The sequence below is a fragment of the Mauremys reevesii genome, linkage group 26 (assembly GCF_016161935.1).
Source record: "Mauremys reevesii isolate NIE-2019 linkage group 26, ASM1616193v1, whole genome shotgun sequence".
In the NCBI taxonomy this organism is placed as follows: domain Eukaryota; kingdom Metazoa; phylum Chordata; order Testudines; family Geoemydidae; genus Mauremys; species Mauremys reevesii.
In genome coordinates, this window is record NC_052648.1 from 9,233,273 (window position 1) to 9,247,639 (window position 14,367).

At 44.4% G+C, this 14,367-nt stretch overlaps 1 protein-coding gene and 1 long non-coding RNA gene across 4 annotated transcripts in view; one reads left to right on the top strand and one right to left on the bottom strand.

The window, feature by feature from the left end:
* The window catches only part of RFX2 (regulatory factor X2), a 96,007-nt gene extending 89,839 nt beyond the window's left edge, over window positions 1–6,168 (bottom strand). For 2 of the 3 annotated variants that reach the window (XM_039515798.1, XM_039515797.1), the window contains exon 1: window positions 5,895–6,168. The gene's annotated coding sequence lies outside the window, so the exon portion shown is untranslated. Of the gene's footprint in view, window positions 1–4,927; window positions 4,945–5,894 lie in introns of those variants that run through there. The other variant, XM_039515799.1, reaches the window with a different exon arrangement.
* A 196-nt stretch (window positions 6,169–6,364) lies between these two features.
* On the top strand, window positions 6,365–11,967 carry LOC120391753. Its single transcript, XR_005591469.1, has 4 exons — window positions 6,365–6,475; window positions 7,199–7,387; window positions 9,669–9,797; window positions 11,738–11,967. It is a non-coding gene; the product is annotated as an uncharacterized LOC120391753 (long non-coding RNA).
* The last annotated feature ends 2,400 nt before the right edge of the window (window positions 11,968–14,367 follow it).

Consider the following 14,367-nt stretch of genomic DNA (forward strand, 5'->3'; position numbering starts at 1 on the left):
ATCTCCTCTAAAAAGCCCATTTCAGCATAATAAGCCATTTTCAAAAGATACTAAAATAAACAATTCCTTTCAAAGGAACCAGCCATCCCTTTAAAAAAAAAAAATCAGTGTCCCAGGTTTGTTTGTTTGTTTTTTAATATCAGAAGACCTACTAAGCCCATCAGAAGATTTAGTTGTAACATGCAAATAGCTGTGATGGTAATAAAAACCAGTCTCATCAGTTGTACTCTTTGAAGCTGAATGGATAACATACCGACTCTGACACAAAGATCATGACTACATTCAATTTTGGCCTAGGACACATCTATATGCATTTCCTCACACATAGGGCAAGATTTTGGAAGTTAGCTCCCAGGTATTTGTTAATAAGAGTGAGCCCAATTCACCCATGGGGTAAGTCCAAGGACATCACTGAGTTACACCAGGGATGAATCTGGCCGAGTGGGTCCATCTTCATCATGAGTGATAGTACATGGTGATGGTGAGGACACGTGTGCTATCACATCTATACAGTCTATCCCCAGTCCCAAAAGCTATTCCTCATTTAAATAATTCTTCTAACAAATGTCCCAAAGAGAACAAGATGAATGTGTGAACATCAGTTTTCTTTGTCTGCTGTTACTTTGTAAATACTCACATAGGTATGTATCCGCATATGATTGCATTATGTATCCACAGATGATTCATTACACTTGCACATGTCTTCCACACACTCATCTTCACCATAGTGTTTTGTGATACTGGTCCCTTTGAAAGTGTAACTGCAATGCCCAGTTATTAAGAAGGCTAAATTTCTAGCAGAGATTAACACAAGTATAGTAGAAGTCAACTAGGCTGGGAAGTCTTCCTGCATTAGACAACGTTATGCTCAGGAGAATAAACTCTCTTCTAAACAATAACAAAACAATCTAGACTCTTGCATCCGACAAAGTGGGCATTCACCCACGAAAGCTCATGCTGCAAAACGTCTGTTAGTCTATAAGGTGCCACAGGATTCTTTGCTGCTTTTATAGACTCATTGTGATATGTAAATTACTTTACAAATGCCCTTATTTGACATTGGTACAGATCTTCGAACCCTACCTAGCACCAAATCAACAGAACACAAATCAAAAATTTTTGAAGGTCATGGTTGGCAGAAGTCCTACCACTTTTACATTGCACAGAAATCTCCTGAAGTGTTTCCTTCTAGTCTCATCACCACACCTCAAAAGTGTCCCACGCTTCTCAACTTCATACAGAATAAAAAGGACTACCTCCCTGTCATAAGTAAATATGAACATTCTTTAAACAAGAGGAAGTAACAGAATTCCTTCACTGATCGAAGAGATGAAATCATATGTCTAAACACAACTCAACATGCTTAAAAAAACCAAACAGCTGAATGGTGTCTGCAGAATTTTGGTATTTTCTATTTGTTCTTTAATAGCTAGTTGAGACAAAAGTACAGCAGGTTTTCATAGAACAACTTCATTCAAAGCTGAGGATTCCCTGTAGCTGGAAATATGATTCGCACAGTGCAGTGCACAGGAATAATTCGTGTCTTGCATTGTTCATTATGAACACAAATTCTCTATAAGTGGGTTCCCTGTTACCTAATGTATTAATGTGCACATGGTTCAGCCTGAAAAGATATATTATGTTGCCCATTAACAGAGTCACATCATAATTAGTTCACATGCTACACCGACACTAGGACAGTTTAACTGAAGAAAGCCAGTACGTTCTCAGACAATAAGGTGGATTTGCGAGTGTTTGAACACAGGAATAAATAATTGAATAAAGGAATAAGACAAAATACCTAGTCTCAAAGCACAGACAGAACAAAAGAAAAATCCATATGTTTCACATATCAGAAATATAATCTCAAATCACAGGATTGCAGTTACCAATGCTCAAGTAAGCTAGATTGTCTACTCAGCACCCCACTTCAAGTCCTGGCATGCTGGTCAGGACAACACTTTGCTCCAGCTGGCATGCTTCCAGACTTTAACTGTGCTGGCATTTGTTTCTAGAAAAGCAGAGAGGGGGAAACTGGTTTAAATATATCTCAGCAGTCTTCAGCAGAAACTTTTGCTGAAGAGTGTGGCGTTAATATATGCTATTGAATCAGCAAGGCCCTCGTCATTATATGTTTTTGTGCTCCATAAGATACTTTTGGATTCAGAGAACATTTACAGTACTAATTCTGGACAATTGGGCAAAATATAAATTCAATCATCTATGTTTTCAGACTGTATTTAAAAAAAGAAACCAGGTCTCTATTAAAGTTAAGATTTGTCAGTCTTCTGAAGTTTTACAAACATCAAGCTATTTAAAAACTACCAAAGTAATTTGTTTTTCTATGCAATTATTAATTTTGAACCAGCAAGAAAAGAAACAGTTGTTAACCATTGAGATTAGACAGTCTCAGATCAGTCCTGAACAAATTTGGCTTCGAAATCATATGAGTGGAGGATAAAAAGAAACAGTCTGGGTTAAATATAAGTAACTGTGATTTATTTCCCTTTAGCACTGATGTTATAAATTTGCAATTCAAGGGTTTGATCCTGAGAGATACCAAATAGCTACAACGTCCTTTGATTTCAGTGGAAGTTGTGGGTACTCAGAACTTCCCCGTGTCTGGTCCTATATTATTGTGATAAAGCAGAGATTTAAGAGATATATGGAACTGGCACAAAACTTCACAGAAAACAAGTTTCCAAGTCACATACCCAAGATAATATAGAAAATAAATTTCTAATTTGTGCATAGCCAAGCCAGAAGGGCTTGTGCAGACTTTCAGAGAACAGAAACAATACCATGCAACCTTCTATGCCCCTCCCTCAGTCCTCTGTAGTACTGGAAGATCTCACAAACATTCATCCTCTCATTATCCTTTCAGCACCAGTATCATTCCCATTTTACAGACTGGGAACCAAGGCACAGAGAAATACGTCAGTGTTGCCAACTCTCACGATATTTGTTGTTTTTCTTAAAGCCCCACCTCCTGCAGTCAGATAATTACATGAGACTCTTACCTTTCCTTTAAAAAGAGTCCATTTCTAGCCCTCATGGTTTCAGAGAGGAGCTTGAAAACATGAAGTCTAGAGGCTCTAAAAACAGAAGGCACATTTTAAACAATAAATGCTGGTTTCTTTTTAAATTAATCTCATGACTTTTGAACAGTGCTGGCAATACCAAGATTTTCAAAAAGACCTCAGCAGCAGGTTTTCAAAATGTAGCCATAAGTATCACAGGGGGAGCTACTGAGTGCTAGGTACTTTTAAAAGTCTGGTTCCAATTGTGAATACTGAAAACCTGGCCCTAAGGGACTAGAGCACGGTCTTTGGAGTCCAAGTCCAAAGCTGTAAGCACAAGATTATCTTTCCTTCTGACCAATCACCATTAATCAAGTTATTTTGAGTAGCGATTATTGTATATTTACAGGAAACTATTCTTAGTCCAAACAAACTGAACGAAAACATGTTAATTGAACAATGTAATTGAAGAAGTCGATAATCTGTTTGTGCATATTCCAAGTGCAGAAAAATAAATTATATCATTTGTTGCGAGGTATTCACTCAACTCTACCTCAAGTACTATAAACAAACAAGATTTTGCATCTTTTAACAAAAAAGATTAAAAGGTAGGATGATTAGTATCTAAGTTAAAGCATGGAATGATGTAGTCAGTGTACAGGAACTCAGTCTTAAATAGACACATTTGAGGTGGATCTTCTCTTACATTGATATTTGGTGTATCACAACATGTGTTATTCAAAATAAACAGGAGCAATCAAGTGAAGAATAGCCTGCACCTGCTTCACAAAGTTCCTATTTAGATTTTCACATATTACTCAAACTGCAGGGAAAACAGAGAGTGAGACTTGCTAGTTCCAGAGAATTGAATCAAATAAATGACAGGTAGAAACCAAACTAGTTTCGCTAGATGTGAAGTTAATATAAAAGCCCAGGAGAAAAAGGGGAGGAGGAAAAAGGGAGCAAAGTTTATGCAAGTTCCTTTAAAAAGAAGCTACTTGAGTCAGCTACCATTTTTCCTTCTTTTTAATTTACATTCATGCCATGCATCCAGAAACTTACAATGTGAAAAGGAGAAGTAGTAATGGGTTACTTTGGCCAGTGCTATGTACCAACTAATTGTTCTTTCAGGGAATACTTTTGTTCAAAACAAAACATCAAAATGTGAAATTCAGGGCACAAAAATAGGAAGAAATAATTTATCATCATTAGAGGTATTGAACTCCCTAACATTTGTATCAATTTTCCCACCTTCAAGATAACCAGAGGGTAAAGAAACACAACTCATTGCCACACTTGAGTCCCAAGGCTGATTTTTATTTGTTGGGTTGTTGTTGTTTTTTTTTTTGTTTGTTTAAAAGAGAAGGTAACTAAGTTTAAAAGAAACCTATTAAATCATTTTGCATGATGGTGGTTACTGGAAAAGTTACAGAATAAGAGTGATAGAAAAGAAAGGGAAGTAAAGAGATTAAAATTAAATGAAAAGAAAGAAAGAAAATAAATGAGAGAAAATGTAAAACCCAAACCCTTAAAAAAATGGGAAAAAAATATTTCAGAGAAACATGGTTCCATTTTATCTAGTATCCTTGTCTTTCACAGTGGCTAGAACTGGATGCTTCAGAGGAAAGTGCAAGAAACTCTGTAGTGGACAATTAAGGAATAATCTACCCACAGGGGAAGTTTCTTCTTAACCTCGATCAGTGGAGGTTTGTTTATGCCCAGAAACACAAGAGTTTAGATACTTTATACAATCTTATCCTAGCTAATGAAAACAGCAGATGCTCTCAATATCTACATATGTCAAATCCCCTGTAAAAGATTGCTAAACTCTTGTGGTAGTGAGTTCCACAGGTTACATATGCATTGGGTAAAAAAAAAAAGCATTTAATCAATATTATATTTGTTACCTTTCCATTTCACTGAATGTCCCCTTGATCTTGTATTATGAGAAAGGGTAAGAACAATTAATTCACCTTCACTATGCAGTTGGTTAAAGGCAACATTTCACTAAAAGGAAAAGGCAGGAGAAAGTGTTGGGAGGAGAGTGGTGTTGTGGCAGGCTCTCTCCAATACAGAGAAGAGGCCAGTGTGGTGTGTACATCATCTGATGATAAGCCTCCCCCACCAAAAATACCTCAGGCAGGGGCTGGGCAGAGAAACCTCTGAGCAACAGCTCCCAACACCCACAGGAAAAAGTTTGCAAAGAGGCAGCAGGAAAATAAGTTACATTAATAATAAATAGCATGCAGCCAAAAGCCAGGGGAGAAGCCATGGCACAAACTAGATTAACTCCACTCCCACCTCCTCTGAAGTCAGATAAACTCCAGGTCCCCTCACACTGCCACACAAACAAGATTCACTCCAGCCCCACTCCTCCGGATCAGTCAGTCCAGCCCCCACCCACATAAGCCAGAATCTCTCCAGCCTCCTTGTCTCTCCACAGACTCTTCAGCCTCCCTCTCCTATAACCAGTCACTCCAGCCCCCTCCCACGAACTAGAGTCACACTAGTCCACACCAATCCAGCAACTCCCGCCCCCTCCATCCCCCACAACTGGAGTCACTCCTGCCCCCTGCCACGAATTCACACTAGTCTACCTCACTCCAGCCCCCCTCCATGCCTCCCAACCAAAGTCACTCCAGCCCCGCAGCACAAACCAGAGCCACGGCGGCCCCCGCCGCCCGCACCCACATCGGCGTCACTCCTGCTCCCCCCACCGCACAAACCCAAAGCCGTTCCTGCCCTTCGCCCCCAAACCAGTTTCACCCCAGCCCGCACACCGGGTCACTCCAGCCCCTGGGCCAGTCTTGTCTCAGCCCAAAGGGGGTGGGGTCGCCTCCCCCCAGGGACCCCATCCCATCCCTGCCCTCTCACCTGCCCTCCCCGCCGGGCTCCCCGGGCTGCGCTGGGCTCCGGCTGCCGGGGCTGCGTGTTGCTACCGTTGGCAAGTAACAGTCTCCAGGACTACGGTCACTATGGCGCCTCGCGCGGGGTCTCGAGGCAACTGTTGCTACCCTCTCGTCTTACGTCAGGTGCAGGCCTCGCCCTCTTCCCGAGGAAGGGCGGAGGCCTGGGTTCCGCGGCGGCTGGTTGGCCCCAGCGTTGTCGCTCACATAGAGGGCGGGGCGGGCTCCGGCCAATCAGGTGGGGGTAGGGGTGGGGCCGGGAGTTGGCGCGCGCTTTGGCGCTTCAATTGAAGGGAGGAGAGAACGTTCAGGGGCGGGAGGGGCCAGAAGGGGGCGGGGTCACCTCAGCCGTCACTCTGGGGCATGACCCTCCCCCCGCCTCCACTCAGCCCAGCGCGGGGGCGGTGGTGGTGGCGCGCGGAGCCCCGGGAAATGGGGAGCCACCTCAGCTAGTCTGCGCCTCCCCCACCCCGCCCTGCGGGCAACAGTCTCAGCGCCCAGGAGCCTGGGGCGAGAGAGAGAGGGAGGGAGTAATGGGGCGGGTGTGAGGTCAGGGGCTGGCGGGATTGAGGGGGTAATGGGTGGGGCTGCTGTGGGAGAAAGGGTAAAGGGGGCGGGCAACGGGCTAATGGGGGTCGGAGCAGGTGGGAATGAGACGGTAATGGGGCAGGGTGAGGGGGTAATGGGACAGGGACTAGTGGGGGTGAGGAGGTAATGGGGCAGGGACTGGTGGGAGTGAGAGGGTAATGGGGCAGGTGAGGGGGTAATGGGGGCAGGGACTGGTGGGGGCAAGGGGGTAGGGTGGGGGACTTATGGGATGGGGTGGTCATGGGGGTTGGAGCTGGTGGGGATGTGAGGGTAATGGGGCAGGGACTGGTGGGGTGAGAGAGTCAGGGTGGCGGGAGGAGGCGACTAATGGGATGGGGTGGTCATGGGGGTTGGAGCTGGTGGGGATGAGGGGGTAATGGGGCAGGGACTGGTGGGGGTGAGAGGGTAAGGGGGTAGGGTGGGGGAGTACTGGGGTGGGGCTGGTGGTAATGGAGGTTGGAGCGGGTGGGGCTGGCGGTAATGGGGGTTGGAGCTGGTGGGGGCTAATTAGTTGATGACTAATAGAGGACACGTGGAGGCAGGTCTGGGGCTGTGGGGGCAGAATGGGGTACAGGCTAATTGGGAGAGAGGAATCTGTGGGGGGCTGAAAGGGAAACAAAATGGGGCAGGCACGGAAGAGGATGGTAGACTGGTGAATAGAGACAGAACCCCCTTTTGCTCTAGGACACAGGTTCATGCCTCTATTCTTGTGAAGAGAACGGCAAGATGTTTGATGAAGATAACTGGTGAGGACTTCAATTTCCCTTCTCATCCAAAAGACAGCCCATTCCACACCCCTCCATTACCATGCTGTGGCATTAGCTTCAGTGCCGACTCAGGGATGAACATCGCCTTCTAAGTAACCAGCACCACGTAGGTGTTCCTTTATCCATGCACTGACTAGGACTGACCCCTACTTACCTTGTCAGATATGCAAAGTTCCTAGCCTACAGCCATGAGTCATATTTAGAATTTCCCCTTATTGACTATGATTTTTCACCTTTCTCCCTACAAATTCATCTGTTTTGTTACAAATTGTAACATCTAGAGGCTTCAGCCAAGATCTTGTGCTAGGTGCAGTATGTGAACATAGTGAAAGATGGTCTCTGTATTGAAGAGTTTACCGTCTAAATAGATCAGACAGGTAACAGGTTGAGGGAAAGTAGAGGCACAGAGAGTGGAAGGGACTTGCCCAAAGTCACCCAGCAGGTCAGTGGCTATTGATAGATAAGCTTGTTGGATAGATAGATTTGACTAGATATTTGAATCTTCACTTTTCAGTTTATTTGCATTTTTTACAAGTGAAATTCTTGCCAGTTAAATATTAAAAAGCTGCTGTTGCATTATTGGAAACTGCCAAATCTCTCTGGAAACGGACTGCTTATAGATTAGCTGCATTTCTGTTCCCTCACCCCTTACCACACACGGGCATTTGCATGTAAACAGGCTCTTTGTTTCTTAAGAATTTATTTGCTCTTGCTGCTTATTTCTCCCTACCTGAACTAATAATTCTCCATGACATCAAAATTGTTTCCATAGCAATCAATTGTGAAGTCACAAACAACAAGCAGAGGATTACAGTTTGAGTTGAAGCCAAGCAGCCAAAGTAGAAAGAAAGCAGAGATCCTGTATTAATGCAAATGTCCTTAGAAATAACACTTGAGCAAATACTGTTGTGTAGTGTTGCTGTATGCTGTTAAAGAGCTGCCATTCTCACCCCAGACACAGCTGCATCTCAGCACTGGGTGTGGCACATCCAGCACATGGTGTTTATAATTTGGTTTGGGGTTCTTTCTGGATGAAATGTGTAAACTATCATTTGATACAAATGATGTGTTGGCAGAATTGTTTCTAAGTGGAATATGCATTACAGGTTTTCATGAACCAGCCAGGAAATACTCTACAGAATGTCTGACTATATAATTTGAATGGCTTTAATGGAAAGTCCATTTCCCTGTTAAGCTGTGTGTGTGAATTGAGCTAGAGTGTGTATTAAGGAGACATCTGCTGGCTGAGATTGCACAATGACTTCTAAGGCATATTTCAAAAGGGCTTGTCTAGAGTTAGGAAAATTCGCAGCAGTATAATGATGCTGATGAAAACACCTAAGGTAGACATACTGCACCATTGCAAAATGAGGCTTGCACACTGGGACTATTTATATGTTTGTGCAGTGCCTAGCACCGTGGGGCTGAAAAACAGACCCACAAACACCAAACTGTACAGGCAGGAGCTAAATCTCTAACCTTTGGACAAAGAGATTCTCAAAAGCTGGAGTCATCTGGGTTCTTATTCTTGTTTGTTTTTAATGCACAAATTCCTCTGCACTGAGTATAAATGTAGAAGTTACCCAACAAGAGGCTAACCTGTGCTCTCCTTGAAGAGGTTGGAAACTCAGAGATCGTCATCACGTGGAATTCCCCTGAAACCCCATCCTCAAATGGGGACACAGAAGAGCCCACTCTTTCGATCCCAGGAATCCCCCCTTCCTGCTCCTCTAGATCCTTCTCTCTCTAGGCAGGCTGCCTTCACCTGTGCAAATCTCCCTTCAAAGGTGAACACAGCCTGAGATACCACTGCTTCAAACAATAACAGCCTAAGTGCGGATATCCCCTTCCAAGGGAGGGTAGAATGGCAAAGACTGCCCCTGCTCCATCCCTGAAACTGAACAGGTGCCCCATCCCTGTGGAGTGCCCATGATGGGACTGCCACAGAGGAAAGGAGAGTCTGCTGCTGACACTGCACTCCTCCTACTTGCTGAGGATCTTCGGGGCTCCTGTATCCCCCAAGGAGAATGGGCAGGTTTTCATTGTGTGAAATGGGAAAAGGGTTGTTTGAAGCCTTAATCTTCTAACACCTTAGGGCCCAGTCCTCCAATCAGTGCACCTCCAGAAATTCCGTTGACACCAGTGGGAGTTTTAAGTGCATGGAGACTAGAAGATTTGGGCCCATAATAAGAGACTCTTCCTGGGGGAAAAAATATTGTTGCAATAAGGCAGGACACAAGTCCTGTTCCTTCTTGGAAGATGCCCACCCTGGCAGCATCCTCTAAGCAGGACAGAAATTAGCATTCTGTTCACTATAAAAACAAATCAGCAGGCATAGACCTCTCCAGGTAGCAAGAGTAACTCCTATTGCTATTAATATTGACCAGCTGCAGCATTCCCAACTCAGGCTGGCCTTGGAGAGAAAAGGACTGGAACTGAGACCCACCCCCAACTGTTAATGTAGCATGGACCTCTGGACCATTTTGCAGATTTCTTTAGATTCTGCAATCAGACAGGTTAGTGGCAAAGAACAGCCTGTAACCCATTTATAGACCATCACTGCACAGCATAGAAAGGGACCTTAACAATGTTCTGGGAACATTCTTTCCGTTTCTACAACGAATGGCCAAATTTCCTTATTTTCTGTTATTTCACCTGAGCTGTAGTATTATATCTGTTCCCTGAGAAATGAGGTCTTTGATGGAAACACTGACATTGCTTTTTGTCATTCTCCTTTATATTTCATGATGCGTGGCAGGTTTAAACCCTTGAAAGGTTAAAATGGTTCCACTGTTTAAACCAGGGGTGGGCAAACTATGGCACGGGGGCCAGATCCAGCCCTTCAGACATTTTAATCCGGCCCTCGAGCTCCCACTGGGGAACGGGGTCCGGGGCTTGCCCCGCTCCACATGTGCTGTGGCTCCGGACGGCTCCTGGAAGCAGGGGCATGTCCCTGCTCCGGCTTCTATGCATAGGGGCAGCCAGGGGGGCTCCGCCTGCTGCCCCTGCCCCAAATGTCACCCTTGCAGCGCCCATTGGCTGGGAATTGCAGCCAATGGGAGCTGCAGGGGCAGCGCCTGTGCATGGGGCAGCATGCAGAACTGCCTGGCGGCGCCTTCGCGTAGGAGACCGGGGGGGGGGACATGTCGCCGCTTCCGCGAGCTGCTTGAAGTAAGTGCCACCTGGGGACTGCAACCCTGACCCCCTCCTGTTCCCCAACCCCCAGCCCTGATCCCCCTCCCATCCTCTGAACCCCTTGGTCCCAGCCTGGAGCCCTCACCCTCCCCATACACCCCAGCCCAGAGCCCCCTCCTGCACCCTGAACTCCTCATTTCTGGCCCCACTCCAGAGCCCGCACCCACAGCTGGAGCCCTCACCCCCTCCCACACCCCAACCCCCAGTTTCGTGAGCATTCATGGCCCACCATACAATTTCCATACCCAGATGCGGCCCTCGGGCCAAAAAAATTGCCCACCCCTGGTTTAGACTGAAAAATTTCTCTCTACAATGAAGGGGTCTTTATAGTCTTATTATGGAGGCACTAGTCATGGTTTCCTGGTTAAGGCTAAATTGGGTTTTGCTCTTAAAGCAGAGATTATAAATGTAGGTTGGTTTAAAAATAAGTCGGAACATGTACTGCCTCACCATGGGGACAAATCAAACATAACTGCTTCAGAACTGCCCAAATGCATAATTGTCCCATATTTAGACTCCTGGGGACAATATTATCTTAATTTGTTATCTTAAATCAGATCTGTACAGTCACTGTTACATAGTTTTAAATGATGGCAGATAGCCCATTCTTCATTCCATCTGTTATAAAACATACACACAATGATGTGCAGCAAGGCTGGTGGCTTACCCTAGACATCAGGATTGACATCCTTAAATGCCAGGGAATTGCAAGCTGTAATTCCAGCAGGGCTGACTCAGAGCTTCATCCTTCAGAGTTAGGAAAATTGAGTTTTAGCTTTAAAAAAGTGGGGGAGGAAGTGGAGGTTGATTCTCTGTTGCCGTGCACCTTATGAAGACATTTCTAACAGGCAAAGCAAATGTAAAGTGGGTGTAGTATTTTACATTTGCATTATACCAGTGTAAATGACTGCACAAGGTACAGAATGATGGAGAGTCAGGACCTGGGGTCTTTAATGTCCATGCAGTATAGACAGAGGCCCTTAATTTTTGAAGTCTTATCTGAAAGACATCCCCACCACCATGTGCGCGCACACACTCAGCGAACAAGGTCGGTGAAACTTCTAGGGTGCTCCATTGCTGTGTTTGGGTTTGGAAGCTGTGATAGATATGGTAATTTCCTGCAATATCTTTGGGAGATTTTGTTTGTATTAAGTTTATGTATCATCGTGGGCCAGGGATTGTATGTAATACCATGGGGGAGGTGGACCACAGCCTTCCAGGAACTAAAAACATTGAGGGGTGATTAGGCACATTTTCTTAGGCTGTAACACCTCCAGAGAAGTACCACTGCTGGGGAAGCTCATATATGCTGGTTCAAACTGGATTCTCCAGAGACCAACGGACAAAGAAAATGGCTTTTGGATAAACAGCCTGAATTTAAACTGACTCAGAGGCAGGCCTCCTTTCTGATCCAGCAAACAGATAGGATTGAGGCCCTCCTGCACAGAGTGTCCTTTCTGAGAAGGGTTGTAAGGATTGAAGTTGAGGAGGCATCTGGTAAGCTTTCTAGCATGTATGTAGGTTTTTTAATTAGGGATCTAAATATTGTTTTAAAAGTTAACCATTTAAACGTTTAAAGTTATATTGTTCCATCAGTTAAGCAATTAAAAGGAGAGGGGCTGGGGTTGCTCTGGCCGGCTGGCCCGGGGCTGGGGGTTAATGGTTAAGGTGGGTTAACCGGTAAGACTAATGCTTATTGGTTAACCATTTAATATTTTACATCCCTACTTGTTATTATTTTCTCAGTACTACTTTATCCTTAATAATGTGCTTCCCTAGAAAAAGCTGTGTGGGAACACAACTGTGGACAATTATGCTGTTTATAGTCTCTGAGGAGAAAGCAAATGGCAGTTGCATGTTGGTTTATGCAGTCTGGCTTTCTGGGGATCTCACAGCATAAGCAGGGAACCGTGCAGCCTGGAAAAAGCCCTGATCAGGAGAGAACAAGACGTGGGTCTCCACTAGGGTGACCAGACAGCAAGTGTGAAAAATCGGGACAGGGGGTAGGTGGTAATAGGAGCCTATATAAGAAAAGGACCCAAAAATCGGGACTGTCCCTGTAAAATCAGAACATCTGGTCACCCTAGTCTCCGCCCAAGAAAGGTGACAGCTGAGGAGCCTAGAAGTGAGTGCCCTTGCTGGGCCATGGAAGGGGAATGCAGGTGCTGTTGCCTTGAACTGTGACCAGAGTTTTAAGCCACTTTTGCACTCTCCACATTTTTGGGCTGGTCAAGCTTGGTGTACACTTAAAAGTTATGTCAGCATAGCTATGTTAGGGATGTGAAAAAAAACCACACACCTGACCTACATAGGCATGCTGACAAAACTCCCAGTGTAGATGCAGCTGTGTTGACAGAAGAGGGCATCCATTAACGATGTTTGGAACTCCTTCTGTTAGCGTATACTGCATGTGCGAGGTTCAGGGATCGGCAACCTTTAGCCCACGGCTCGCCAGGCACACCAACTGCTGCAGAAGTCACAGAGGTTACAGAAAGTCATGTAATCTGTGACTTCCATGACCTCCGTTACAGACATGCAGTCTTAATCATGAAACACTGAATAGGTATCATTAACATTCACTCTGGAAAACAAAATAGCTCTGATAGTGTATGTGCTTGTTCAGGTTTTCTCTTTACCCCAAACACGTTTGTTCCAGGCAAACACAGAACATGTTCTACATATTTATAGCTGCACATCTTAAATAAGTATTTTGGATTAGGAAGAACCTCACATGTTGTGATTGATGAAATGAACAGGTGGGACATTTCAGGTGTTCCAAATGTTCCTGGGACACTGGGCTGTTATGGGTAAAATGCCTAAATGAATTAAGTGCCTTTGTCATTTTTATAATAGAACAGGCACCTAAGTGAAAAACTATGAAAAATTGGGACTGTCCTAGTAAAACAGAGGTATATGGTACTTTAGTCCCAGGGCATGCTTTGTACCTTGTGTAGACATACATACATGTACTGTCATCCTGATATGGTAGCATTCTGTACCCTCTGCATGAGATGGAAGGTAGAGGAGGATCAGGCCCCCTGCCCTGTCTCATCCTGCTTCGTAGTAGCCAGAAATGCTCCCTTATGTCCAGCACACAATCCCTTAGTAAATCCCTACAGCAAAGCCTGGGATATTAGCCAATTCTTGCTGGAAACTGGGTAGTAATCAAAGGTTTGTTAATCATTTTTAATTAGAAGCTTGTCATTGTGTGTCAAGCTGGTCACTGTAATAAATTCTTCCGTTTCTTGAACCTGTTGCATAAGCTAGATCTCATCATTTCCATTCCAGCCCCTTCAGGACCAACATCTATTTAGTGAAAGTCTTCTACTTATAGAAAATTGTTAATGATAACACAGTGATCTTCCTGCTATGGGAGTAGATAAAACAGACCATACTCTCAGGTTTCAGAGTAGCAGCCGTGTTAGTCTGTATCCGCAAAAAGAACAGGAGTACTTGTGGCACCTTAGAGACTAACAAATTTATTACAGCATGAGCTTTCGTGAGCTACAGCTCACTTCTTCGGATGCATAGAATGGAACACACAGACAGGAGATATTTATACATACAGAGAACATGAAAAGGTGGAAGTATGCATACCAACAGGAAGAGTCTAATCAATGATAGTTAACTGCAGTTGTACCAGTCAGACACAAGAGGGCACACTTCTCTCTAAAAGTGACCTGTAAAGTGACTAAAATCTAATCCCTTGGTTAATGTGTGCTCAATATAACTGGTTGAAATGTTTCGACTTAAAACAAATTTTGGAAAAAAAAAAGAAAAAAGGGTGTTTTGAAGAAATGAAAATGTTTTGTGGAATCATGCTGGGTCCTTTGAAATTCCAAGTTTTTTAATACTGAATTTTTTCACAGAAAGACCTGAATAAGAGCTCTG